At 39.8% G+C, this 26,465-nt stretch overlaps 1 protein-coding gene and 1 long non-coding RNA gene across 3 annotated transcripts in view; one reads left to right on the plus strand and one right to left on the minus strand.

Moving 5' to 3' along the window:
• Positions 1 to 26,465, plus strand: part of LOC308631251 — a 930,091-nt gene that overhangs the window by 125,216 nt on the left and 778,410 nt on the right. The gene's annotated exons all lie outside the window — the stretch shown is intronic.
• WIPF1 (WAS/WASL interacting protein family member 1) overlaps positions 1 to 26,465 on the minus strand; it is a 117,985-nt gene that overhangs the window by 60,456 nt on the left and 31,064 nt on the right. Inside the window, exons 1-2 of one of the 2 annotated variants that reach the window (XM_081262458.1) lie at positions 15,159 to 15,204; positions 14,757 to 14,821 (exon numbers count right to left, since the gene is read on the minus strand). The exons of the other annotated variant lie outside the window; for it this stretch is intronic. The gene's annotated coding sequence lies outside the window, so the exon portion shown is untranslated. Of the gene's footprint in view, positions 1 to 14,756; positions 14,822 to 15,158; positions 15,205 to 26,465 lie in introns of those variants that run through there. 2 annotated transcript variants of the gene reach the window in all.

Here is a 26,465-nt window from a genome sequence, read left to right on the forward strand (position 1 = left end):
ACAGCTGCCCCCCAACTCTCTCTCCCACACACATGGGAATTTCCTCTTGTCTACAGATAGGTAGAACAGCACTGCTCATCGAATGCCAGCCAAATATACAATTTGTAATTTTTTGTAGCCACATTTAAAAATGTGATTGAAACAGGTGAGATCAACTTTAAGAATATATTTTATGTAACCTAAAATATCATTTTGACATTAATTAAAATAAAAATTTCTGTGAGATATTTTATTTTTTTCTATTTATACTAAGTTTTCAAAATCCAATGTGGCTTTTGCACTTACAATGCAGCCTGTCTCTATGTGTCCTGGTCACATTTTAAGTAGCCAATGCATTCCACTGCGCAGGATTAGACAGTGACTCACAGAGAATTTATTTTAAATATATATATATTTTTAGTTGTAGATGGACATAATATCTTCATTTTATTATTTTTATGTGGTGCTGAGAATCAAACCCAGTGCCTCACATGTGCCAGGCAAGTACTTCACCATTGAGCTATGACCCCAGCACCCACAGAGAAATTTAATATTAAAATTTTTTAGACCCTGGTATTTGTGAAGTTAAATTAATTAGAACTTAATTTTACTGATGAGAGAACAACAAGAAAGATATTTTGGGTTCCCAAGTCACTGTCTACCCTCTTCTCATGCTCTGGGAGGGAGGAAAGAGGAGTGTTACATGTTATTGGAGCCTGGGAGGTATGACATAGAGAATCCTCTCCTCCAATCCTGGCCTTCCAACTAACCCAGCAACTGGACAAAAATCTGATTGAACTTAGTTCTCACAGCCTTGAGTTTGTTATCCCTGAATGTGTTTATATGTCTATTCTCCTGATGAATTTCCTAAGGCAGTGGTTCCCAAACTTCTTCAAATATTTGCAACTGACTTCAGAATTCTGGTACCAGCATACCACCAAAATGATGTAGTCATTTACTGCACAATGACATTTAAGTGAACAAGAGACTATCCAGATAACAGTGGTCCCATGAGATTATATTGCTTGGTGCCACCATAGTTCATGCAGTATATTCTATGACAAAATCACCCGATGACACATTTCTCAGACTGTCCCCATCATACTGTGACACATGACTATAATCTACTCCTATTTTTAATTTAACTAAGCTAAACAAATCTAAATACATAATTTGGTGTCATCCTAAGAAACTGTGTCCATGAAGTCATGAATTTCACATGGTATTGTAATGTTTTTCTAGCACATATTATAATCATTTAAATAAAGAGTGTCGGACTGGGGATATAGCTCAGTTGGTAGAGTGCTTGCATCATATACACAAGGCCCTGGGTACCATCCCCAGCACCACACACACACATACACACACACACACACACACAAAAAGAATGTTTATTCACATGTCTCCTGAGATCATCTCACAAACCATCATTGGTATAACTGATGAACTCTGGAAACACTATCTGAGGAAGGAAAGGGAAGGACTGCTGGCAGTTCCCCTCTTTGCGCCAAGAGTGCTCAGGGGTGCACACATCCTGACTTCCTGAGTTTCCACTTTCCTACAAGCAAATTCATATTCACTGCTACCCACTGCTTGGTTTTCAGGCTGACATTTATTCTGGCTGACTGGCACCTGTGCCTGTCACTTGTTAGACATTTTAGGTTATTAGCCCTATCTATAAGGAAATGATCATCTTCATTTTAATTTTCCAGAGACTTCCAGAGCTGCTAAGTCTGGGAAATGAACTTTCAATTATAAACCTCACAAGGCACAGATAATTACAACACCTATCACCAGGCCCTCCTAAAAGTTCTTCTTGTAAACCAACTGATTTTCAATTATGAAATATCTGTAAAGAATGGAGACCTTAAGAAACAAGAACTGGTAAACTTCAATAGTGGAAATGTATGGCATCAAAATGGCTTAAAACCAATTTTGTTATACATAAACACATGTGCTTCCTTATGCTTTAAATGCATTCAATTACAAGACTGTGGTCAGTCTAGTAATTACTATAATTCCGAAGCAGAAATGAGCTCAAACAGTATTTGGGAATATTGGCAGTTCTAATATGCATTAGTTAATCTACTATTGTCTAACAAATTACCCAGAACTGAGCAGCTTAAACAAACACACACTTATTATATCACAGTTTCTGTGAGTCAGAAACCTGAGAGCAACCTGTCTGGGTCCCTCTAGCTCCTGGTCTATTACCAGACTGCAATCAAGGTGTCAGCTGGAGCCACATTCCCATCTGAAGGTTTGACTAAGGGAGAATCGGCTTCCAGGCTCACTTGCATGTTGGCAAGTGTCAGTTCCTCACTGGCTGTTAGCCACATGCTTCCCTCAGTTCCATGCCACGTGGGTCTCTCTACAGGGTAGCTTATAACATGGTGGCTGGCTTCCCTCAGAATGAGCAAGACAGAGAGAGAAAGCCCTCATATTCAAGTTGCAGTCTTTTTTATAAGAAAATCTCAAGTGACATCTCATCTTCTCTGCCATACTTACTTCACCAAAAGTGAATCATTAAATCCAGCCCATACTCAGGAAGAGGGGTTATACAAAGGAATGAATTCCAAGAGGTGGGGATCATTGGGTACCATCTTATAATTATAAGCTGCCTCGCACATGATGACATAAAACATCTACCATTTCTATTGGTGACAATGTCACAAGTGTTCCTAATGCTACTGTAGTTTGTTGGCTACATTCATAATCAAAGGAAATGCAAAATGTCAATGAGGGGTTAGTGATAATATATAAGTACTAATTCTCTCATCCAGTTCATAGACTTCAGGTTAAGAGCCCCTGTATTAAAGTATATCTTTAACACAGGGGCTCTTAACCTGAAGTATGTAGTGTATCTTGAACCATCTAAAAATTAATCTGGTGCTTTGAGGATGGGGACAAGGATTCCTTGCTTGCTCCTGGAATCTACCACCTGTGGGCATTTGCTGTTTGTGATTGGTTTCTTGTTGTTGTTGTTGTTTTGTTTTTTAACCATGTGGTACTGCTGCTCCACTCAGAAACAAATCAACTTTGAAAACTTCCTCACAGCTGCAAAAAGCAAGTGTTTGGCACCAATAAATCAGGATTACTGGAGCCTGGCTTATAATGAACCTTTCACCTCCTCTCGGCAAGTGGTCACCAACTGGGTTATGGAAGCAAACAAGTCATAGTTTGAAACAATAACTACTTTTCCAGAAAGAGTACAGAGGAAGATGTTTTCCTGTAAAATTCAAAATTCAAACTTGGGGACCTCTAAAAGCATGAATTGAAATTATACTTCCGGGGCACTGCTTGTTGCTTGGAAATCCTAACTGCTATAGCCACTTTCATTCTAGATAGTAAAGAAGATATCAACAGGCCTATATCATAGAATCAGGGAAACAGGGATAAAATTTCAGGTTTCAGTTTTATCCTCCTGAACCCCAATCAAAATTTCTCATTACGTGCTCACAAAAATGCTTTCAATGTTTTGTTTTATCAGGATGAAATGGGGGGTAATATCAGAAATATTTAACAACCAGGAGGCATAGGCACTGAACAATCTGATGCTACAACAGGGTCCCAGGCACCTGTTCTGTGGCCAGTGCTGACTTCAATTATGGAATTACAGGAAAAGTCCTAGGGGTCCTCGAGTGCACTCAAGCAGCTGATAGTTCACCCACCGTTTTGAAGCATTTCAACAGTTTTGATAACCAGTGTGTCTGTATCAAGGCAAACAAGACTGACTATCAACTGTGGAGAGGGACTGTGCCTCCTCACACCCCCAGGAGGGCTACTGGTATGGGAGTGGAGCTGGTTGTCCTACAGGGCTCTGAGTGGCCAGCACTGTGGGGACAGAGCCCAGCCCTTCTTCTGAACCCTGAGCTGAGGCAGAGCCTCCAGGTTCTGAACCATTTCCAAGACTCCCAGAACCCCTCACTCAGGACTCCCAAGGGTGGCTGGTTGGCAGTCTCCCCATTCCCAGGCACCTTCAAGGAGCAGCCTGGGACAGCTGCTGCCAGCTGGCATTGCAACAGGCTTCTGTAGAAGGGAGGGCTGGGTGTTCCTCTGAGGGTTTAATGGAGCAGCATGTTATCAGCCCACTGGTGTCATTCCAATCAACAAGCCCACTACTGCATGGGGTAGAGGCCAAGCAAAAGACTGGTTCATGAACTCCCCCACCTCAAGGCCTGGTTTGGCAACTCCCTGAAATATGGGAATGGCACCTTGGGTTTTGGCTTATCATAAAGAAGACGATTCTGTATTACAATTTAGTCCACATGTGAGATCATGGAAGGATTTTTGAATTACTGAAATGCTCTGGTTTGTTTCCCTTTACTCCATGCTTCTGGGAAGGGGACTCGGGGAGCTGTGGGTACAGGCAGATCTTGGTCTGAATTCTGGCTCCTGACAGTGGAATGCAGTCAATATCCTTCATTCTCTGAGGCAATATATACCTCTGCACATGGGGCTTATCATAGAACCTGCTTCATTGCCTGATTGAGGACTACTGAGATTACGTAAAGATACATTTGATAAATGCTCTTATAAGCTGATGACAAGTGGAGAATTAAAAACTTTTCATCTCAGCTTGGACCAGGAAACACCAGTATTATTCCAGAGAATTACTGTAGGTACTTTTTAAACAGATGCTTTTTGTTCATACAAGTTGATTAAAAAGCAAGACAAAAAGGCGACTTTAGATGTGAAAACAAAAGTTAACAATCTTGCATGGACTGAGATCCAACCAATGGGAACTCAGAATTTTACCTCTTGAATCAAGAGTCTACCTCCTTTTTCCATAGGAAAACAACATAAATTACTTCATTAAAGTTTGCACAACCAGACATTGTTTGTTTAAGGGATAACAAATGCAACTCCAATTATATTTAAAATAACATTCACATAAACAAAAATTCTAGCAATCAATCTCATAACATTTCCTTTGATTGCTTCAACATATAAGCAAAGAAAAGCTTGCTTATTTTAGGCATTGATTTTGCCCATTTAAAAAATTTTTTTTCAAGTTGTAGTTGGACACAATACCTTTATTTTATTTATTTATTTTTATGTGGTGCTGAGGATCAAACCCAGTGCCTTGCACATGCTAGGTGAACACTCTACCATTGAGCCACAACCCCAGCCCCTGCTTTTGCCTATTAAAAAAAAAAAAAAAGTCTTTTTTTTTTTTTTCAAAATAAGAGTTATGGAATCACTGAGGCTTAAACCCTGAAAGACAAAGTTTGCGATAAGAATCCTGCCCTTTTTACTGCTATTTACCTTAAAGAGCATTCTCTGAATCAGTCCTAGGAATCAAACAGTGAATAAGATATTATGCAGAGTCCCATTCCATGTCGTATTTTTTAGGACTTTTGGATATTAACCACTAAGACCATTAAGAAAAATTAATTTCTTCTAGGATTCTCACTCCTTCACCCAGAAATGTGTATCTAGTTCTCCATTGCCATCTCCACATGGACGTCTGTTTAACAAACACCTCGAGCTCAGCTGATCCCAAGCCAAACTCTATCCCTTCTCCACTCCACACTGTTCTGCCTATAGCTTTGCCCATTGCAGTTTGATGGGATTCCATTCTCCCTGTGCTTAGACCAAAAACCTTGGAATCATCCTTGACGCCTCTCTTTACTTATTATTGCTCGACCCAACAGTTAATCTTGTTAGTTCTATGTTCAAAATATCCAGTCTCTAATTATTCCTTGTCACCTCTGTTCCTGCCACGTTGTTCCATGGCACCATGGCCTCTCGTGGGAGTACTGCAATAGCCTCTTAACTGGTCTCTCTCCTACTCTTGTGCTCCTACAAACTATCAATCCAGCAGCCAGAGGGATCCTTTAAATGTAAAGTCAGTTCACTGTCTCTCATTGCTCACAGTCCTCTCACTGTGAGGGAAAGCCAGAGTTCCACATGGGCCTGCCAGGACACTAGGGTCTTGCCTCCAACTTCTCACTCTGCCTGAGTCACACCTGCTCTTTTTATTCCTTGAATATGCCAGGCACTCTATTGCCTCACTGCCCTCTGCTTTCCCCCATGTATCCACCTGGAAAATTCTCTTACCCCTTCCAAATATTACCATCTTCTCCATGACACCTTAGTCATCTCCACTTAAATCCGTATACTCAACATGGTGCCTCTGCTCTGCTTTACCCTGCTGTAGTTCTTCATAGCAATTATGACCCTCTAATAGAATATATCATGTAACACGTTTTAGGTTTATTGTTTATTGTCCACATTCCCCACTAGAAAAAGATCCACATGAATGGTGCTCTATAAATATTTCTAAATTAAGGGGAAATGGTGGCAGTGGTGAATCTTATAAAACATATCCTGTGTCCAAAAAGGGCCCTGTGATTTCCAATGCTTGTGGCAGTTTGCAGAACAGCAAAGAGTTAAGACTGACGCTAAGGGGACAGGCAGTTGCTTGCCAGGAAAGACCCTTAGAAGTGGCTGTGATATTATGATACATGTCTTTTGGGGTTTAATTCATGGTTTCTGGCTCTTCCTCAAGGCAGGTCATAGAAATTCTGGTCTTCCCCAGCCTTTCTGTCTTAGAGCTGACCATAATGAAAATTTCTGACTTACGCTTATCAGATAAGAGGTCACAAGACCCTTATCATTACAGATTGGTCCTGCCCTATGCCCTGGAGAAAGGAATGCTGCACAGACAGGATAAGAAGAATGCTGAACAGACAGGCCTCCCTGGGTTTCCCCACTCAGTATATTAGCATGACGTATGCAATGAAGTCTCCACAAAATCCCAAAGAACCAGATGGAGAGTTTCTAGATACCTAAATAGTGCACAGGGGAGGTTCCTGGAGGGTAGCAGGTAACACCATGTCCCTTCTTCCATACCTCACCCTATGCATCTCGTTATCTCTGTTCTTTGTAAAGTGTTCTTCTGAGTTCTGCAATCTGTAAACCACTCTAGCAAACTAAGTGAACCTAAGAGAAGGTTGGGGGAACTTGGGTTTATAGTCAGTCAGTCAGAAGCACAGGTAGAACAACCTGAAGCTTGTGACTGGCATCTAAAATGGGGGGGTGCGTGTAGGAGCCAGATCCAGGTCCAGTTTTGGGGGCTGAACCCTCAACCTGGAGGATGTGATGCTATCTCCAGGTAGACAGTGTCAGAACTGATTTTGACTAGATACACAGCTGGTGTCTGCTGCTGCAGAATTAACTGATTATTGGCAGGAAAATATGCTCATGCTTTATAGGGTCACAGAAGCAATCTGTGTTGTGTGAGTACAGTAGGAGAAACTGAGTCTGAGTTGGAGTTGGTTTAGGGATAGTTTACCATACTTCAAATAGTCACTGTCATAAAAAGTCCTAAAACTTCCCTTTTATCTGGGAGCCAGAGAGGTAACTTAGAATGGCTGACCCCAATTAAAAATCTGCAAGAGCTGCTGGGCATACCAGAATTTCCAAAAGATGTCATTTCTTTCCATTGACCATGTTCACTGTCGGTTTTACCCTTCTGTGATAATGGTACCCAAGAAGCCTTGTTAGCATTCAGAAGGTAGTTCAGAGACCTTGGAGTCAGTGCTAAGGAGGGCTAACACTTTTGAGGACTGCATAATCCAGGTCACAATGAGAGCTGATATCATCCATATCGCACAACAGATCTTTATCCATATTTCTTAAGCTACTTTCATGTCCACAAGATTAAGTCTCTTTTCCTGGCCTCTCCTGAGTCCATCAGTAATTTTTCCTCTCGGGGCCTGTCCTCTTCTTTCCCCATGAGGACCAGCTCCTTGCACACAAACCATTTCCAGGTAGAATAGGTTAGGTTTCTGCCTACAAAATTACAACCATATGACTATCTCCCAGGAATTAAGGAGAGATCCGTTTGCCAAATCCTTAATCTCTTAGTATACTTCCATTAGGCATGTATCTGGTTCTGCAGATCCTGGAGGGGCACCTCTATATGGATCCCAAGTCCTTGAGACCCCCTCAACATGGCTCCCGTATGTGGTGGCCAGTGCTCGAGTCAGGAGCCTTGTTCTGTGCCTGCTATTTACTAATGAGCTATTCTGACTCACACACAAGTCACAGGACCTTTCTGGGCCTTAATCTCCAAATCTAAAAAGATAGGGGATAGAACTCCTTAAGGTCCTTTCTGTTTCTTAAAAAAAAAAAAAAAAAAAAAATCCAAGTTTCCACCAGGTGCAATAGTGCATGCCTGTAATCCTACCTGAAAGGCTGAGGCAGGAGAATTTCAAGTTTTGAGGCAAGCCTCAGCAATGTATTGAGACCCTATCTCAAAAATAAAAAAAAAAAAAAACAAAAAAAAAAAAAAACAAACTAAAAATAGGGCTGGGGTGTGGCTCAGTGGTATAGTGCTCGCCTACCATGCACAAACTCCTAGGTTTAATTCCCAGCACTGCAGAAAAAAATAAAAATAAAAAAATCCAAGGTTTTATTTTTACCTACCTCTTTAAGTTTTAAATGACAACAGCGTCTGAAAGCCTCTTTCCTAAACTTTTCCCAAGACCAGATGTTCCTGGCACTAAAGTAGAAGGGAAAAGAAGTTTTTTAATAACCTGACATTTTTGTCTTTTGGAGCAAATTATTCTCTGGCCTTTTCACTTCTCTTTCTCTTACTGCTACTTCCTTATGAGTCCTTCAAAAAAAGTTTTTATAAGCAGTTCATTCATCCTAATTCACCAGGATCTCATAACAACATTATTTTCTCCAATTTATTTTTCTTATAAGAAAATTCTCAACTATTTTTACTTTGGTAACTATGCTCATCAGCATTAGTTTGTCCCTGCTCTGCAGGAAAGGTTGTTAAACACTCTGGGAAAAAGGGCCCGGGAAGGAAGCACACGGTTCTTGTACACAGGTTCTGGCCTAAAGTTTCAGAAGGTGGTGGGCATGAAATGGCAGAGATGAAAGCTGGAAGAGAGAAGAGGAAAAATAGGGAGAAGAGAAAGAGTGAGGGCATAATACACTGTTTGCTTTGAAGAGGTTCAAGAGAAGCTCTGGTGGCAATGCACCAAGAATGTTCATTTAAATGATTTGTAGAACTGGGACTTTCCTAAGGAGTCACACTGTGGTGAGAAGCAAAATTGGAGCATCAGTTCTCTTCTTTTAACAGTTCCCTCTGTGCAGCTTTGTACACAGCAGGCTGTGAGGTGGGCAGCCTCTCTACTGGGCCTGCACTCAGTTCTTGGGAGGATCATTCTACAGGTCTCTAAAGCCTTAAAGGAAGACCAAAGCTTTCCATTGCTAGCCTAGAAATTAAAGATACTCCAAATCACTACCATTTGTATATCTGTGATTTACTGAAAGAATGGCAGTTCACTAGCAAAATCATATATGCTTAGCCACATAGCCGCCTAGTGTATGGTCACTAGCATATTCCAAATAACTGTAGGCTCCAAGATATCATCTAATGTCTTTTAGCCAAGGAAATACATACTCTAAAGAATTTCCCCTGTTGGACGGGCTCAAAATTCCTTAATAGGACACCCATAGCACAAGAGTTAATAACAAGAATCAACAAATGGGACTTTCTTAAACTGAAAAGTTTTTTTCTCAGCAAGAGAAACAATAAGAGAGGTAAATAGGGAGCCTACAACCTGGGAACAAATTTTTACGCCTCACACTTCAGATAGAGCCCTAATATCCAGAGTATACAAAGAACTCAAAAAATTAGACAATAAGAAAACAAATAACCCAATCAACAAATGGGCCAAGGACATGAACAAACACTTCACAGAGGAGGACATACAATCAATCAACAAGTACATGAAAAAATGCTCACCATCTCTAGCAGTCAAGGAAATGCAAATCAAAACCACCCTAAGATACCACCTCACCCCAGTAAGATTGGCAGCCATGATGAAGTCAAACAACAATGAGTGCTGGCGAGGATGTGGGGAAAAGGGTACTCTTGTACATTGCTGGTGGGACTGCAAACGGGTGCGGCCAATTTGGAAAGCAGTATGGAGATTCCTGGGAAAGCTGGGAATGGATCCACCATTTGACCCAGCTATTGCCCTTCTCGGACTATTTCCTGAAGACCTTAAAAGAGCACACTACAGGGATACTGCCACATCGACGTTCATAGCAGCACAATTCACAATTGCTAGACTGTGGAATCAACCCAGATGCCCTTCAATAGACGAATGGATTAAAAATGTGGCATTTATACACCATGGAGTATTACGAAGCACTAAAAAATGACAAAATCATGGAATTTGCAGGGAAATGGATGGCACTAGAGCAGATTATGCTTAGTGAAGCTAGCCAATCCCTAAAAAACAAATACCAAATGTCTTCTTTGATATAATGAGAGCAACTAAGAACAGAACAGGGAGGAAGAGCAGGAAGAAAAGATTAACTTTAAAAAGAGACATGAGGTGGGAGGGAAAGGGAGAAAAAAAAAGGGAAATCACATGGAAATGGAGGGAGACCCTCATTGTTATACAAAATTACATATAAGAGGTTATGAGGGGAATGGGATAACAAACATGGAGGGAAATGAATTACAGTAGATGGGGTAGAGAGAGAAGATGGGAGGGGAGGGGAGGGGGGATAGTAGAGGATAGGAAAGGTAGCACAATACAACAGTCACTAATATGGCAGTATGTAAAAATGTGGATGTGTAACCGATGTGATTCTGCAATCTGTATTTGGGGTAAAAATGGGAGTTCATAACCCACTTGATTCTAATGTATGAAATATGATTTGTCAAGAGCTTTGTAATGTTGTGAACAACCAATAAAAAAAAAAGAATTTCCCCTATTAATCTGTCCATATACAGATATACGTATATCTGTATATGGATGGATTAATAGGGAAAATTATTTATACATACATATACATATATATGGTTATGTTTATGCATAGTATAAGGACAAATGCTTATCCTACTACAACAAAACGTTTTGTTTTTTTTTTAAGCCACACTGAGATTATGAACCAATACAAAGGCCACAGGTGGTATACATCTGTAATCCCAGTAATTTAGGAGGCTGAAGCAGAAAGATCTCAAGTTCAAAGCCAGCCTCAGCAATTTAACAAGCAATTCGGTGAGACCCTGTCTCCAAATAAAACATAAAAATATCAAAGGGCTGGGGATGTGACACAGTGGTTTTAAGTGTCCCTGGGTTCAATCTCTGGTACCAAAAAAAAAAAAAAAGTTAACTTAAAAAATGACATAATGAAATGTAGACATGAAAACAAGTATAAAGCAAACCTAATTCATACCAGAAAATATCAAAACAGATATTTTGGTAAGTATCTAGCTAGTTAAGCCTCAAAGCAGTGACTTCTCATTAGCATTGAGAAATTACAATGTTAGTGGTACATGTAGTCGGCAGAATGTCATATAAACTAGAAATAGGCTCTCTTAAATTCAGTTTGCTGCAAGACAGTTCCATTTCAAGGTCTCATCTTTTTCCAGTTTATTCTTTTCAGGAAAAGCTTTCTATGCCCTTTCGTAAGCAAGCAAATACACCCACTCATCATTTTCATGAATGAACAAAAGCAATTGTTCTTGCCATTTTCTGATGCCTTGGGGAGTGGGGGCATTTACTAGCTTATTTAAAAAGTAGCACCAACCTTCCAACTAATGAAGTAACTGAGGGAAACTGAAATGGCCAAGTGAAAACTCCATCAGGCATACAGGAAATTCCTTCCCTGGTGATGTCACTGAGTCGACATTAGCACTTGTAATACTTTATAGAAGACAGCACTTCCAGCAAAAGAATCACTGCCCACTATTCAGTCAGGCTGCTCATCACACCTTCTGTGTACCATTTTCTTCCAGAAAATCTGTAAACTAAATACCCCCCTGTGGCTACCCCTCCAGAACAGCCCAACTAAGCTTACTTATTTTCCTGGGTTAACAGTCCAAGTCCCCTTTGGATCCTTAATACCCAGAAGCAAAACATGAACATTTTGTCATGAGCATGCACGAAGGAAAAAAATAAGATTTTGTAATGTGAGTTATCTTCAAGTCTCTGTATTTGGAAGGAGGGTGATAAAGGAGGATTGGATGATCAGAAGCTAAATGCAAACTCGCCACATGATCCAGCAATACTGGTTCTGAGTATATACCAAAAGAACTGAACACAGGATCATGAAGAGATTTGCAAACCCACATTCGTAGCCACATTATTCACAATAGCCAAAAGGTGAAAGTAACCAAATGTTATTGATGGATTAGTGAATGAAGAACATGTGACATATATATACAGTGGGATATCTGACCTTAAAAAAGAAACAAATTCCAACATGCTACAGTGTGGAGGAGCCTTAATGACATTAAACTAAGTGAAAAAAGGAAGTCACAGGAAGACAAATACTGTACGGATTCCACTTAACTGAGGTACCTAGAGAAGTCGAATTTGTAGAAACAGAAAGTAGCATGGTGTTGCCAGGGGCTGGTAAGAAAGGGAATATAGGAAGTTGCTTAATGGATACAGAGTTTCAGTTTTGTAAGATGGAAAAATTCTGGAGGTTGATTATACAACCACGTGAATATTAATGCTGCTGAACAGCACGCTTGCTAGTTAAGATGGTAAATTTTATGTTATGGGTATTTTAACTCAAGTAAAATAATGTACAATGCCTAGTATTGCCCAATGTGATGGTGATGCCAATAATACCTTACCCATGCACAGGAAATTCTCTCCGAGAAACCCAAAGTGTTAGGCCTCTAGATTTGCTCATTCCAACTCAAAAATGAATGAATTCTGTTAAAGGGTGGCACCCATCAATTTTATTTTCTTTTTCCCTATTATCAAGAATGCTTGTATGTCATCATTTTATCCCTCTGAGATTCAAGTCACCCAAACATCTGTGAATGCTGACTTGTTACTCTTGTGTCAGGTGGGATTCTGGGGAGAAGAGGCTGCTTGTATGTCAGGGTCTGGGGGAGAAGAGAAACTCGTGAAGTCAGTGCCACTCCTCTTCCTTTTTAGAGAATAAAGTGTTCATACTGTTCTTCCCCATAAAATTCATCATTTTATCTCCATTTTACAAGTGACCAATCTTTTTCTTTCCACTTTTCCCCTTCAAACAGAACTCAGTGTTCACCTTGGCAGTAATACCTGTCTGAATATTAGACACAAGATTACTATTCCAGGAACTCTGTACCATCCAGCAGGATCCACCCCCTTCTGCCATCCTGTGCCCTCCTCTTTTTTTCTAGAACCCCTTCCAGGCCTGGGGGTCAGAGCTGTTGCATAAAGATTACCCTTTAAATCTTTTCTTGCAATTCAAACACACAACAGACAAGCACACACACACACACACACACACACACACACACACACACACACACCAAAAAATAGAGGAAGTAGAAGACTGGGGAAGGGGCCAAGAAATGTCTAAGGAGATAAAAAAGAAATGGAAAAGGCTTTTGGAAGGACGCATTCACAAGAAAGACATCAGGTCCATCTGGAAAGTATTTTAACAAAATAAAAAGCCCCTTTCTACTACAAGCATCAGATAAGCATAACACAAAACTCCTTGAACAGCAAAACTCTATGATAAATTTCAAAAGCAAAATGAAAACTGAAAGAAGTGCTCCTTCGAGGGACATGGGCCCACTGGTAAGCTCTAAGCTTCTCTCCAGTGCTCAGGGGTGGTGGGCAAGCAAGAGTCCATCCAACTGCAGTTACCCCTTGGGCGTCTCCTCCAGGCGCTCCTGGAGGCGAAGGCAGCAAGGTCCAACCGGCCCCCTCACACCCAGGGAAACTGTGCGCTGCCTCATGTCAGAGTTAGTGAAGGGTTTCTGAAACCACCAGGGTTGAGATCCCAGCTAGAACCTCCCTGTTGTCATCTTCTCCCTTTTCTTGCACAACAACGGTAGTAAAAAATGAAAAATATGTGGCAATCTGAGGACATACCCAACCATGATTTTCCTCTTTCATCACTGTTCTGGATAGTTTGTATGACTGAGATATAAACAACACGTGAGTCCACTAAACCTTCACCCCTTTGTTGTTTTTCAGTAGACACAGTTTAGAACACGCCGGCTGGAATGAAGAGATGAAAATGGAAGCTCTGAGTCCTAGTGTCCTCTCCTCGTTACTCCCCTGCCTCCATTAACACGTTAACATGGCCAAAAAAGCAACCTAGGATGTTTTCCAAAACATCCAGTGAGAGCTGTGTGATCTCTCTGGCTAACCTGTCCTAGCACTTAAGAACAGTTCAAGAATGAAGTAATTTCCTTCTTCTAGCTCAGATTTGAGACATTTTCCTTTTTCATTACAGGTCTAAAAGCAGCAGGTCATTGTGTCAGAACCTTGACTTGCTGTTCTTTATCAAACTGCCCCTCACTGGCCATAAGATAAACAATCTTGGGCCTTTTAGATGTGTCTGGGCTCTTCTTTTCCAACCCTTTACCCATTTTTCTGGCTCTTCTGGAGACTCTTCAAAAATCTTCCTTTCTAGAGGAAGCACAAGGCTGAGGTCAGAAAGCTCTAGTAACTAACAGCCAAGCCTCAAGGCGTCTCTAAATCCTGTTGGTCTTAGATCCAGGCTGTGCTGGCTTCTTAAACTGCTGCAGGCAAAGGACTTCCTCATATCACATTCAAGCAGCCTTACCCCTCTCTACTCCCATTTTGTGTTAACAAGAAAGAAAAAAAAAAAAAGAAGCCAAAAAAAAAAAACCCCAAAACAAAAAAACCCAAGAATTTATAGACATTAAATTATTTTAACGTGAACTATAATCCAAAAAGATGTGTTTTACAAGATGAAAAATACATAAAAACAACCAACTTTTGCATACAGCCTTGCGGCACGTTTTTACTCACAGTATTTCTGTATGCTCCAACACCCCACATATGTCTGCAATGATCTGTCCTGTTTCAGATTTATGCTAATAAGTAAAAATGAGAAGAGGCTTAGCTGCATTCCATGAAATAAGTTATTTAACAAACATCTGAAGTTTTGTTCTGTTTCTTTTTTAAAGGCATAGAAGTTCTAAACAGGGAAGCAAGAGGTTCTGAGAATTTCATTGAGCCACTATGGCTCAATGTTTGTTCCTCTAACAAAATGCAGTTACCACCTATACACCGGATCTTATATTCAAAGCCAGAGCAATTTCTTTCCATTAGAGAAACAAAGACAGTTCAAGGAAAGAGAATCAATTAGGTGTTTTACAGAAGCTATGAAAAGTTTTTCAAAGGTGGTGGTGGTTGCGGGGGAGCACTAACCTTTGTTGTTTTAATCCGCTGCAAACGGCCAAGTGCTCAGTCCCCTGCTATCTTCTGGCTAGCTTCCTGTAAATGCTGCATGTGACATTGCACTTCCTCACAGGCACCTTCTTCCACTTGCCTCTCTACTCACTCAGAGGCATGTGATAAGATCGCCTGGCTGCTTTTTCCTATGGGAGTAACCCTGTGCCTACAGAAATGGTTGTCTCTCTGCAGGGGTCCCCCAACTTCTTCTGGGTGTTCCCAGGACACAGGTAAAGAGGAAATAAACCCTGGGGGAGTGCTTTCTGAACCCTTGGCACTTCTGACTCTGTTCGGAGGCAGAAGGTGAGGGGGGAGGGAGGGAGGGAGAGAGAGAAGCTCCAGGGTCTCCATCCTGGGGTTGAGGTTCCACAGCTGAGAAGGGGGTGGTCACTACAGCAGAGCCTGGGGCTTGGGCACTCTCCCATTATCAGGGCAGCCCCTGGTACTCCTACTGAGCCTCCAGACTTCTGAGGAAAAGCCCTCAATGGTGCTGCTCCCAGGATATCTCCATGCTCCTCTCTGGAGGTCACTGCTATCAGTGGATCACACCCAGGTCTCTGCTGCTCACATTTCTGGCTTCTGCAGCAACCACGGCCACTCACCCTGGACTTCGTGGGAGAGTTTCAAATTCACACACCATGTAATTTGTCATGTTAGACAGTGTGCCCTAATTCCTGGTTTAGAAAACAAAGCCCATGTATTGTCAGCCTCCCTAGGCGAAAAAACTCCAACACTAACCTGGCAAGAGAGCCAGGGGGTGTCCAGATGATGTGCTCTTCTCTGCCCTGGAAAAGAGTTGGGGCCCCTTCAGCAAGAAGTCCCAAGGTGCCATAGCCAGCCTTCTGGTTTCTGTAGTCAGTGCTCTCCTCTTCCCCAGCTCTCAGGAGGGTCCAAACACACTGGAATTTGCAGATGTAGGAAGTGGTGTGTGGGAGTAAAACCATGTCCTGGACCAAGGGGAATATTCTACAATTTGTACAACTTGACTCGGTGTAGAAACCCCAAAATTGTTTCTCTTTGGCTTTAAAGGGCTTTTTTTTTTTTTTTTTTTTTTTTTTTGGTTTTTAGCAAGGTAACTTTAGAAAAGTTCCAAGTCTTGAAAATATTACCCTATAATTCCCCAATGAGGTTTTCCATATGAGAACACTGAGTAAAGAAAGGAGTCCTGAGAGTCAGAGCTGTGGACAACAAACTGAAGTCTTGCCACACGATTGCAATTCTGGCTTTGAAAACACTCATAACTATTTTAGCATCTTGACAGTTGATGGCTAGTTTTCTGATTGAATTGTACATTTAGATTAGCCAGGAGCCAAGATGACTATCCAAGCTAGAGACATGGCATCAGCTTTAAAATACGAATAAGGGTAAAACTTCAATATCCTGGAGTCAGACATTGCAAAGGGCTTTGGAAAAGCAAAATGCTAAGTGGATGAAAAATAATGATTCTATCTGAATGTATTTAGAAATGTCACACACTGGGTTAAGCTCCATTTTTCAACCAAGCAGTTGCATTTGTTCTGCTTAAGTTGTGCTCTGTGTGAAATTAGTAAAGGTCTTAACAAAATGCTTTATAATGTTCCTTTTAAATCCCTGACCTGGCTTTTGGTCTATGATTTTTGTTTTTCTGTTTACGCATTTAAATTTTTTAATAGACTTCCTTTTTTTTCCCAGAAACAGCTATGAATTTACAGAAAATTGAGAAAATAGTACAGAATGCCCATATATTCTATACCCAGTCTCCTATAATTAACATATAATGTTAATATGATACACAATATGATACAAAATTGCTGCATAAGTAACAATTAGTAAACCAGTACTGAAACATTATTATTACTACCATCCACAGTTTATTTAGACTTCCTGAGCTCTGACCTGGGGTACTTGTGTTCCCAGCTCCTATCCAGGACACCACATTACATTTAGTCACCAGGTCTTCCTGGCTCCACTTGCCTGTGACAGTTTCTCAGATTTTCCTTGTTTTGGTGAGTGTGACAGTTCTGAGGAGTACTGATGAGGTCCTTTGCAGAATGTGCCACAACAGGATTGTCTGATGCTTTTCTCAAAATAAGAAGGGGTTATGATTTATTTAGGACAAAGACAATGTACTATTTTAATTACAACATATTAAGTGTCTATGTTATCAGTATGATTTAATAATGTTGATGTTGGGCTCGATCCCTGAGCTGAGGCCGTGTTTGTCAGTTTCTCTACTGCTGGGCTGTCCCCACCCCCTGCCCCCCACAATCCCACCTTTCCATGTACACTCTTTAGAAGAAAGTCCTTGAGGGTGGAGTTCCACATAAATTACTTGAAATTCTTCTGCATGGAAGATCTGCCTCTTCCCCACATTTATTAATGTTTTCAATCATTTTTATATCAATATGGCCTTGTAGATATTTATTTTATATTTTGGGCTATAATTCAACACCACTTTGTTGCCCAAATTGTTCCAGCTTTGGAGCTGAGAGTCCTTTCCTTGGTTTCTGTGTTCCTTGGACATACTCCTTTCAGTGTTTTTCAATTTTTTGTTGTTTGTTTGTTTGTTTGTTTCTGAGTATTTCTTACTTTCCAGCACTATGAGATGCTCCAGGTTCACCAGGTGTAATACCTCCCCAACCATCCATGATTTTTGTTTTGACGAAATAATAAAATAAGTTTATGGGCATGAGAAAATGTTTATTTGCCTTCAATTTTTATTAGTCCTGCCCATGTATATTAATAAAACATATGTTTTAATTGCTTTCATAAAATTGTAGCATCTACCCAGCAGCAAAACATCAAAACCAAGATACAAAACTGAGTGAAATTCTGCATTTCCTTAATTCTAAGACACATCTGCAGCAGTAGCATTTTTTCTTCATATTTTAACATTCCTAGAACTAAGTGTACTTTTCATGTTGTGTCCTTTTTTCTTTCCATACGTGTCATTAATTTGCTGATGCACTTTAAAATCAATGTTGTCTTGGCAGTGGAGGAAGCCGAGCCATCAATCAGCTCTTGTTTGCACCACTGGACACCACTGAAATATTTCCACTGATCCCACCCCACTGAAAAAAATAAAACGATTAATTAAAATGATAAAAATGGTTTGATGTATAGCATCTACAGACATTAAAAAAGCCTAAGATTTCTAATTACTCCAGATACTTTCTAACTTTTTCCCCAAACCATAAATTCTCATCAAGTCCTAAATACAGATGAAAGAGGTAGAGTACTAAACTTTTTCTGGGCTTACTATTGGACTCCTTTTATGTCTCTCTACCAAGATCTCATGAATCTATTATCATGTCTATGGAGCCTACTATGGCTGCAGGGCTGGGAGAAGGGTTTCAGCCTGGCTGATGAGGAGTGTGCCTGGTTAGGGGAAGGCCTCTGGATTTCTACTTTCTCACTGGGGGCAGTTGGACAAGTACAGAGTAGCAAAACCACCATTCCCATCCCTGGAGCTAGGACCTGGTCTCCAGCTAATGAATCACTATTGCTTGGGAACATTGTACTTTGTAGATTTTTTTTCTTCTAATGGATAGACAGTAATTTGACCACTTACCACTGGCATATTTCACAAATTGTCACTGACAAAATGTCCAGTCTTTTCATCCGGTTAGGCAGAACTTGGCTAATCTAAACTCTGCTTTCTGCCTTGCTCTTGTATAGACGTACCAAGGTACTGAAAGTACTGTTATCATCTCACCAGCACCCAGAAATGACTGAAGAGATGCTGCATGGACTTTTTCAGCACTCGTTTATTAAATCCTTATTACACGCAGACACTGAGCCAAGTGCTTTACACACATATTTCCACTTAATTCTAACAACTGTGAGGTAGGTACTGTCATCTCTACCTCACAGGTAGAATAACCAAGCTTACAGAGATTAACTAACCTGTTCAGGGTCCCCTGATAACCTTGAGGCCAACTTGCAAGTTCAGCTGTCTGATCACTAGGGAAATACAAATCAAAACCACAATAGGATACCATCTCGTCTCAGTTAGAATGATTATTATCAAAAACAAAAACAATGAAAAACAAATGCTGGTGTGAATGCAGAGAAAGGGGAACTTTCAAACACTATTGGTGGGAATGCAAATTAATACAGTCCCTGTGGAAAACAGTAAGGAGGTTCCTAAAAACAAACAAACAAACAAACAAACAAACAAAAACTAGAAATAGAACTACCATATGCTCCAGCAATCCCACTACTGGATATGCATCCAAAAGAAATAGAATCAGTATGCTGAAAGAACACCTGCATTTCATGTTTACTGCAGAACCATCCATAATAGCCAAGATACAAAACAGTCTATGTGTCCATCAACAGAAGAATAGATTTAAAAAAGTGGTATTTGCAAATGATGGAATATTACTCAGCCAGAGAGAGAGAGAGAGAGAGAGAGAGAGAGAATGAAATCCTGTTATTTGAAGCAACATGGATGGAACTGGAGGACACTATTTTAATTGACATAAGCCAGACACAGAAAGACAAATATCATAAGTTCTCATTTATATGTGAAAGCTAAAAAAGTTGATCTCACAGAAGTAGAGAACAGAATAGCAGTTACCAGAGGAAGGAAAAGGTGGGGAGAAGCAGGAGGAGAAAAAGATGATGGTTAATGGGTACAGGGTGCCCACTGGGTGGGAGGGGTAACTTCTAATGTGTATAATACAGTAGGATTCCTATGATTGGCAGCAACTAATTGTATATGTGAAGATAGCCAGTACAGGTATTAAATGTTTCCCACAAAAGGAATGACAATTATTTGAAATGATAAATATATATGAGTATACCAACTACCCTGATTTGATCATTACACTTTGCAGGGACTTACTGAAATATCACACTTTACTCCATAAATATGTACAATAATTATGGGTCAATTATAAATAAAAATATGAAAACAAAAACTCACAAAAGAAAATAAAATTTCAATACCATTGGGTTGTCATATGCCAATATAACTTTTTTTTTTTTTTAAAGAGAGAGTGAGAGAAGAGAAAGAGAGAGAGAGAGAGAGAGAGAGAGAGAGAGAATTTTTATTTTTTAGTTCTCGGCGGACACAACATCTTTGTTGGTATGTGGTGCTGAGGATCGAACCCGGGCCGCACGCATGCCAGGCGAGCGCGCTACCGCTTGAGCCACATCCCCAGCCCAATATAACTTTTTTTATTAATTGAAGATTTTCTTAGTAAAGACTTAATTAATTTTTGTAAATACCTCCCTCTTTTTAAATTGCTTTCCCTATTTATTGGGTTAAGCTGATGATATTGATGTTATTCAATTATTCTATTCTACTTATTTTTATCTACTTGATCAAAGTCTGAAAACATTCTGTTAAAGTCTCCCAGTATGATTATGGAAAACCATTTGTATTTTTTAAATTTTTTGTTTATATTTTTATTTGCTTATATCATTTTATTTGTATTTTTAAAAGATATTGCTTTATCTAATTCAGTGATAGTGTGTTCAGTGCATCAAGATTTATTACTGATAAGTATTCTTTTTTGGACTTATATTACTTATTCTTCTATACCTTAAGGTATTTTTTTAAAATATATTTTTAGTTGCCAATGGACCTTTATTTTATTTTATTTTTAGTTGTAGATGGACACAATATCTTTATTTTATTTATTTATTTTTATGTGGTGCTGAGAATTGAAACCAGTGCCTCATTTGTGAGGGTAAATGCTCTACCATTGAGCCATAACCCAAACCTTATACCTTAAGGTTTTTTTTTTTTTTTTAACATTTAATCCTACCTTTTTATACTAAGTTATCCCATTTTCGTCTTGTTAGTACTTGCCAACTATTCCTTAATTTTCATCCTGTGTAATTTTGGTCTATGTACAACTCTTGAAGAAAGCATATAACTAGATTTTTTTTAATGAATCTTGAGTGTTAACTGATTTTATTAAAGGAATTAAACTAGTCCCATTTATTGTTCTATGTTAATTTTATTCCTGACAATTTTATGTTTTCTATCATATTGTTTAATTGTTTTGTTGTGTTTTTTTCCCTCTTTTTCTGGATTTTTGCTGACTGACATGCTTTTTATTATCGAAATACCCTCTACCCTTGGCTGTGTGAGTTTTAATATCTGATGGTTTAGAAATCCCCCACGTGTCCTCCCAGTGAACATCAGAGACCTGCATGGTAGGGTCAATCCATTGTTTTGGGGAATGAAATGATAGCTTCATGTTAATAACAATAATGACATATTGGGGGGTGACATATACGCGGGCACTAGAACTCCTCTAAAAGGATACGTCACTGGATCTCTATTTATTCCCGGAACCATATGGAAGGCTGGCGATAACTCTCACCAATAATATGGGTAAGTGTGGACAGCCAGGAACCCAGCTAAAACATCGCCAAGAACACCCTGGGGAATGCTTCTGCAAACTTTGGGCTCTGAGACATGCAGATACTGCAGATATGCGTAGAAGTATCTGCAAAAGAGATGCTGTCAGGGAGCAATTCTTGGCCACCTTACTCCCAGTCACTAAAAATCATCACTGGCTGAGGAATCTGTTCTAGAACTGCACGAGAACATAACAATGTAAACATATCCTCTAAAGAGTCGAGGAGGTCAGCCAGCTGTGGTGGCACTGGCTTGTAATCCTAGAAATCAGGAGGATGAGTCAGGAAGATCGCAAGTTTGAGGTCAGCCTCAGCAACTAAGCAAGACCTTATCTCAGAATAAAAAAGGAGGGGGGGGGGATGGATGCCAGGGTGGTTGTGGCACAGTGGTAGAGCACTGTCTAGCATGCATGAGGCTCTGGGTCCAATCCTCCCTGCCAAAAGAGAAAAGAATTAAGGAACTCAATAGAGAAATTGAGAAAATAATGTTGCTAGACCAGCTGAGAGGATAGATTTTTGAGTTTCTTAATGCCTAAGTAAGAGAACAGTAATAAATGAGACACACGTTTTCTAAAAATTAGGCAGTTATCATTTTTTGAAAGCTTTGATATCACTGTAGTGGGGAAGGAGATGGAGGAAATTCTGACTATAAAATACAGATATTAGCTGCATAGTTCAAAAATATGTGTATGTGTTTGAATAAGGTTAACGTTTAAATTCCATATCTGATTTTTCTCAGAGAATTCTGGGGTGGTAGGGAAGAGGGAATGGAGGACAAAAGTCTTGCAACTGTTTAAATATGTCAGTAGCTGAATTTACTGATCTGAAATCCTGTTTTGGACCACAAAGAAGAAGTGGTAAAACACCTTAAAAAGAGTGATTTTTCTGTTAACATATTTAAAACACCAAGTTAAAAATTATGTTTATCGTTCTCTTGTTACAAATGAACAGATTAAGTTTCCAAGAGTGGGAGGGATATGTTCAAACCAGTGAGTAAGTGATAGAACTGGGATTTAAACCCAGTTTCTGGCTACAAGTCCAGTGTTGTTTCCAGTACATACCAAAATTGTCTCCATGTTCTGTCTCCAAGAGAAACTGAAGTTTATGCACACAACATGTGAGTGGTGCAGGAAGAAAATGTAGTGAGCCACGCTCTGATGCTCAGTGCTTCACAGTGGGGGTCAGGCAGTCCAGCCAGATCCCAGCACAATTGTGTCTAACTGTTTCAAGGTTGGGGGTAAGCAGGGTTTGGACATTATGTCATGCAAAGGCTTTCCTCATTTGCAATCATGCAAAAAGACACCATGCATCACATTTCTCAGCCCTTGGAGCAGCTAAAAGGAAGTTGAAAGGTCAAGAAAGTTCTCTTGCTGGTGCACTGTACACTGGTACATTGTTTATGCCATGGTAATGTAATCTAAGCCAAAATTATCAAGCCCTTGACCATTTGCCCTCAAAGCCAGAGCCCTACCTAGTAGGATCATTCTTCTATGGAATATCATGGGGTCTAATGCCAACAACCCCATCGACCCTTTTCACTATTATGCAACTGAATTCCAAATAACCAGGCTCTTCATTCATCTTTCTTAGTGATCAAAACATTGAAAGGAAATGGCAAATTTCTTTGTTCACAGAAAGATGGACTAGGGTTACACAGGAAAGCTTTGTCATTCATCCAAAATGACTTTTAAGAAGCTTCAAAAATATAGAACTTCAGAAGTAGCAGATAGATAGTTCTAAGAACCAAGGGGCTTTCATACATCTGCTGCCCCTTTCTTTTAGGGTGAGTAGAGAATAGACTAATATGAGATAATGTAAACAATTCAAGTGTGACCATGGTGTTGGGAGGAATCATGAACAAGAAAGGGCCTTTCACTATGCAGATTTGTGGCTTTGATTTAGAATCTCCATTTTCCTAACACATGTACAGAACATGGGACCAAGAAAACACCTAATTTTCTACTTGTATTGTCTTAATCAGACACAACCATCCCTTTCTTGCACACTCAAGAGCACATGGAATGGAGCAAAATTGGCTGGCAGGTTTGTAGCACTTCTAAAAGGAAGGATTCTGGAATCAAACTGCCTGGGTTCAAGTAACATCTATTATTTACTAGCTGAAGTGAATTACTTTATTTTGGGGGGGGGGCAGCACAGTTTCTTCTATAAAGCAGTTTTATAAGTATTAAATATGGATTCAAAGAGTACAAAAATGACTGCGAATGGTGTTAGTAAGTAAAGAAATTTATTCTCAGGAAATTCTAGATTAGAATTTCTTTCAAGAAAAGCAATTAGTCAAACAAAGATCTTCCTTTCTGAGGGTGTTCTACATGTGGAAAGCAAAGGATATTCAAGAATCAGGGGAAATGGAGCTACAGGTCTTTCTAGAGGGGTGCAATCCAGTTGGGAAGTAGGAAAAGAAATCCAAAGGGTACTGTGAGATTGCTGGAGGTCGTGTTTGTGTCTGATCAAAAATAAGGGAAAAAATTGTGTGTAAAATGTATGTCCATAATTTTTAAAAAAATGAGTAGAGCTTCAGGACTAATGAGAAATTGGAAGAGAGAGATCAAGAGAGGTTCAGCAGCAGCCATGAGTGTTAGGTAGAGGAACAGGTTGGCCACATAGAATTTTGAAGAAGTTGTTTATGTAGTGTGAAGTATAAAACTCTTAAGCTGTGTTTTTTAAAAAAAATCAGATTAAAAAGACATTTTCTTCAGGGCTTCTGGTACTAGAATGTGTTTTCTTTTGATGGAGACTGCAGGCAGAATCTGGCCATGAGAGAGAGGCCTCAGGATTTATTCAGGTTACAATTAGAGTGTGGGTCACATCCAGCTGAGCAACATCAAACACAACCTCCTGTGTTTATCAGATTTTTTTCTGGTCTATGATTTGGATTTTGAAGTGGCTGCAGATAGGCCGAATTACATGATTCTGTAAAGGAAGTAATTTACAAAAATGCAAACATCTGTTAAGAGTTTATTAATTAGTAACAGTTATTTTTAGTGGAAAACACTACATTTTGTATATCAGCTTCTATTATTTTCTTTGTCTTCCTTCAACTTCTAGAAATAAAGTTGGTGCTCTGGTGGTTGCTAAAATAAAACAAGGGTGTTATTACTAAATTACTCTTACATACCTCCAATGATATATTTAGGTACGGAAAGCAACATAACATCCACCAATTAACTTCCAAGGACAAATTTATATACAAAAATGATCAGCCATCTCTGTCTAATAACATTGCGTTTTACTGAAACATATCTCCCGAACATTTTACATAAACCACATTTTAACTTAAGGACACTGTAGCATTAACAACACTGGGGAGTAGAGGCAGAACCAGAGTTAATGGAATATTACAATAAATCGATTGTGCCTTTTATTTCTAATAAACTGTTTCTTCCTTTATTACTGGAAAACTACCATCATGAACTGTAATACTTACCAAAGCATGCTGAGATTTCTAGTAACTTAATTATATCAGTGTGAAACCCTCTCAAGCAGTAAGGAATATGCAGGAGGGGAAACAGGATGTGACCAAGTAGAGTATGCTACTGAATGTACAACTAGATGCACGAATTAAGCTTTAAAAAATGCATCTAGCCGGATTAAAGACAAGAATTTGCTGGACACAGCAGCACACACCTGTAATCCCAGCAATTCAAGAGGCTGACGCAGGAGGATTCCAAGTTCGAAGAAAGCCTCAGCAACTTAGTAAGACTCTGTCTCAAAAATAAAATATAAAAAAATAAAAAAGAATAGGGATGTACCTCAGTGGTAAAGTGTCCCTAGGTTCAATCCCTGATATCTGCCCCCACTCCTCCCATCAAGATTTAAGGTGTGAAAATAAAAATAAACAAAGCAAAGCAATACCGCCACCACCCTGAGTTGTCGTTAATGAGAAATTGCCTTGGCCTATCCAAATTTTTTAAAAAATTAATAATCATCCAGGAATTCCCAACCAATATGTGGACTGACATACAATAGGACTGCATTTCTTATTTGTGGAGTTTGTCTAACAGCACATTTAACTTGCTTAAATCCAACTCTTCACACAAGAGGGAGGAGAGAAAAAATAATTCAAATGATGATGTGCATCTCACCTCCCAATACTGTGTACTTAGGGGGACACCTTCAGATATCATGAAATGAGACATGAATCCACTGTTTCCTCTTCATGACTCTCAGTGCTGTCACCATCAGGCCACACTCAGTGTGATTCCAGTTTTTTTTAAATATGTATTTTTCACATGCCAGGCAGGGCCCATAAATGGCAGCCAGCTACTTCATCTGTGGGGTGTGTGTGTGTGTGTGTGTGCGTGTGTGTATACAAACACATATATAAATGCTTTGACATCTTTAAAAATAAAACAAACAAAAAAACCTTCCTAGCTGGGGAAAGACCATTTGTCCCAGGGCTAGCAAATTCTTAGAGACAATGCAAGCTCAGCCAGGAGCAGGCCTCTGACAGTCCAGAAGATACCTCCTTATTCGGCTATACAGCCAGGAGGCAACATTCCTGGTTCTTTGTCATTGCAGAACCAGGTCCCAGACAACTAGGAACTACCCCTGAAGCTCAGAGTCCTCCAAGTTATTCAACTAACCAGTGCTAACCTGCTCCCCCACCCTGCCCAGCCTTTTAATTCCTAGGAAGGTTCTGGCCTAAACATTCCCTGGCTCTTGTCCTCTGCCTCCTGATCACCTAGTGTCCTTCCCATGTGGACCCATGTGGCATGGCATGCCTCCTGTGTCTGGGTATAATCAGTTTTGTTTTCTTGAACTCCTCCTTTGGGGGCCGCACCTGACTAACCATCACATAGAAGAATGCAAAGCGATCTAGAGGTCAAACAAGGAAAGTGACCACCAGTAATTCTGAAAACAAATGTCTACCTCAGCCTTGACAGGAAACCTTAACTTCACTGAAAT

This window comes from Spermophilus citellus (genome assembly GCF_964194105.1).
Source record: "Spermophilus citellus genome assembly, chromosome: 11".
Classification (NCBI taxonomy): Eukaryota; Metazoa; Chordata; class Mammalia; order Rodentia; family Sciuridae; genus Spermophilus; species Spermophilus citellus.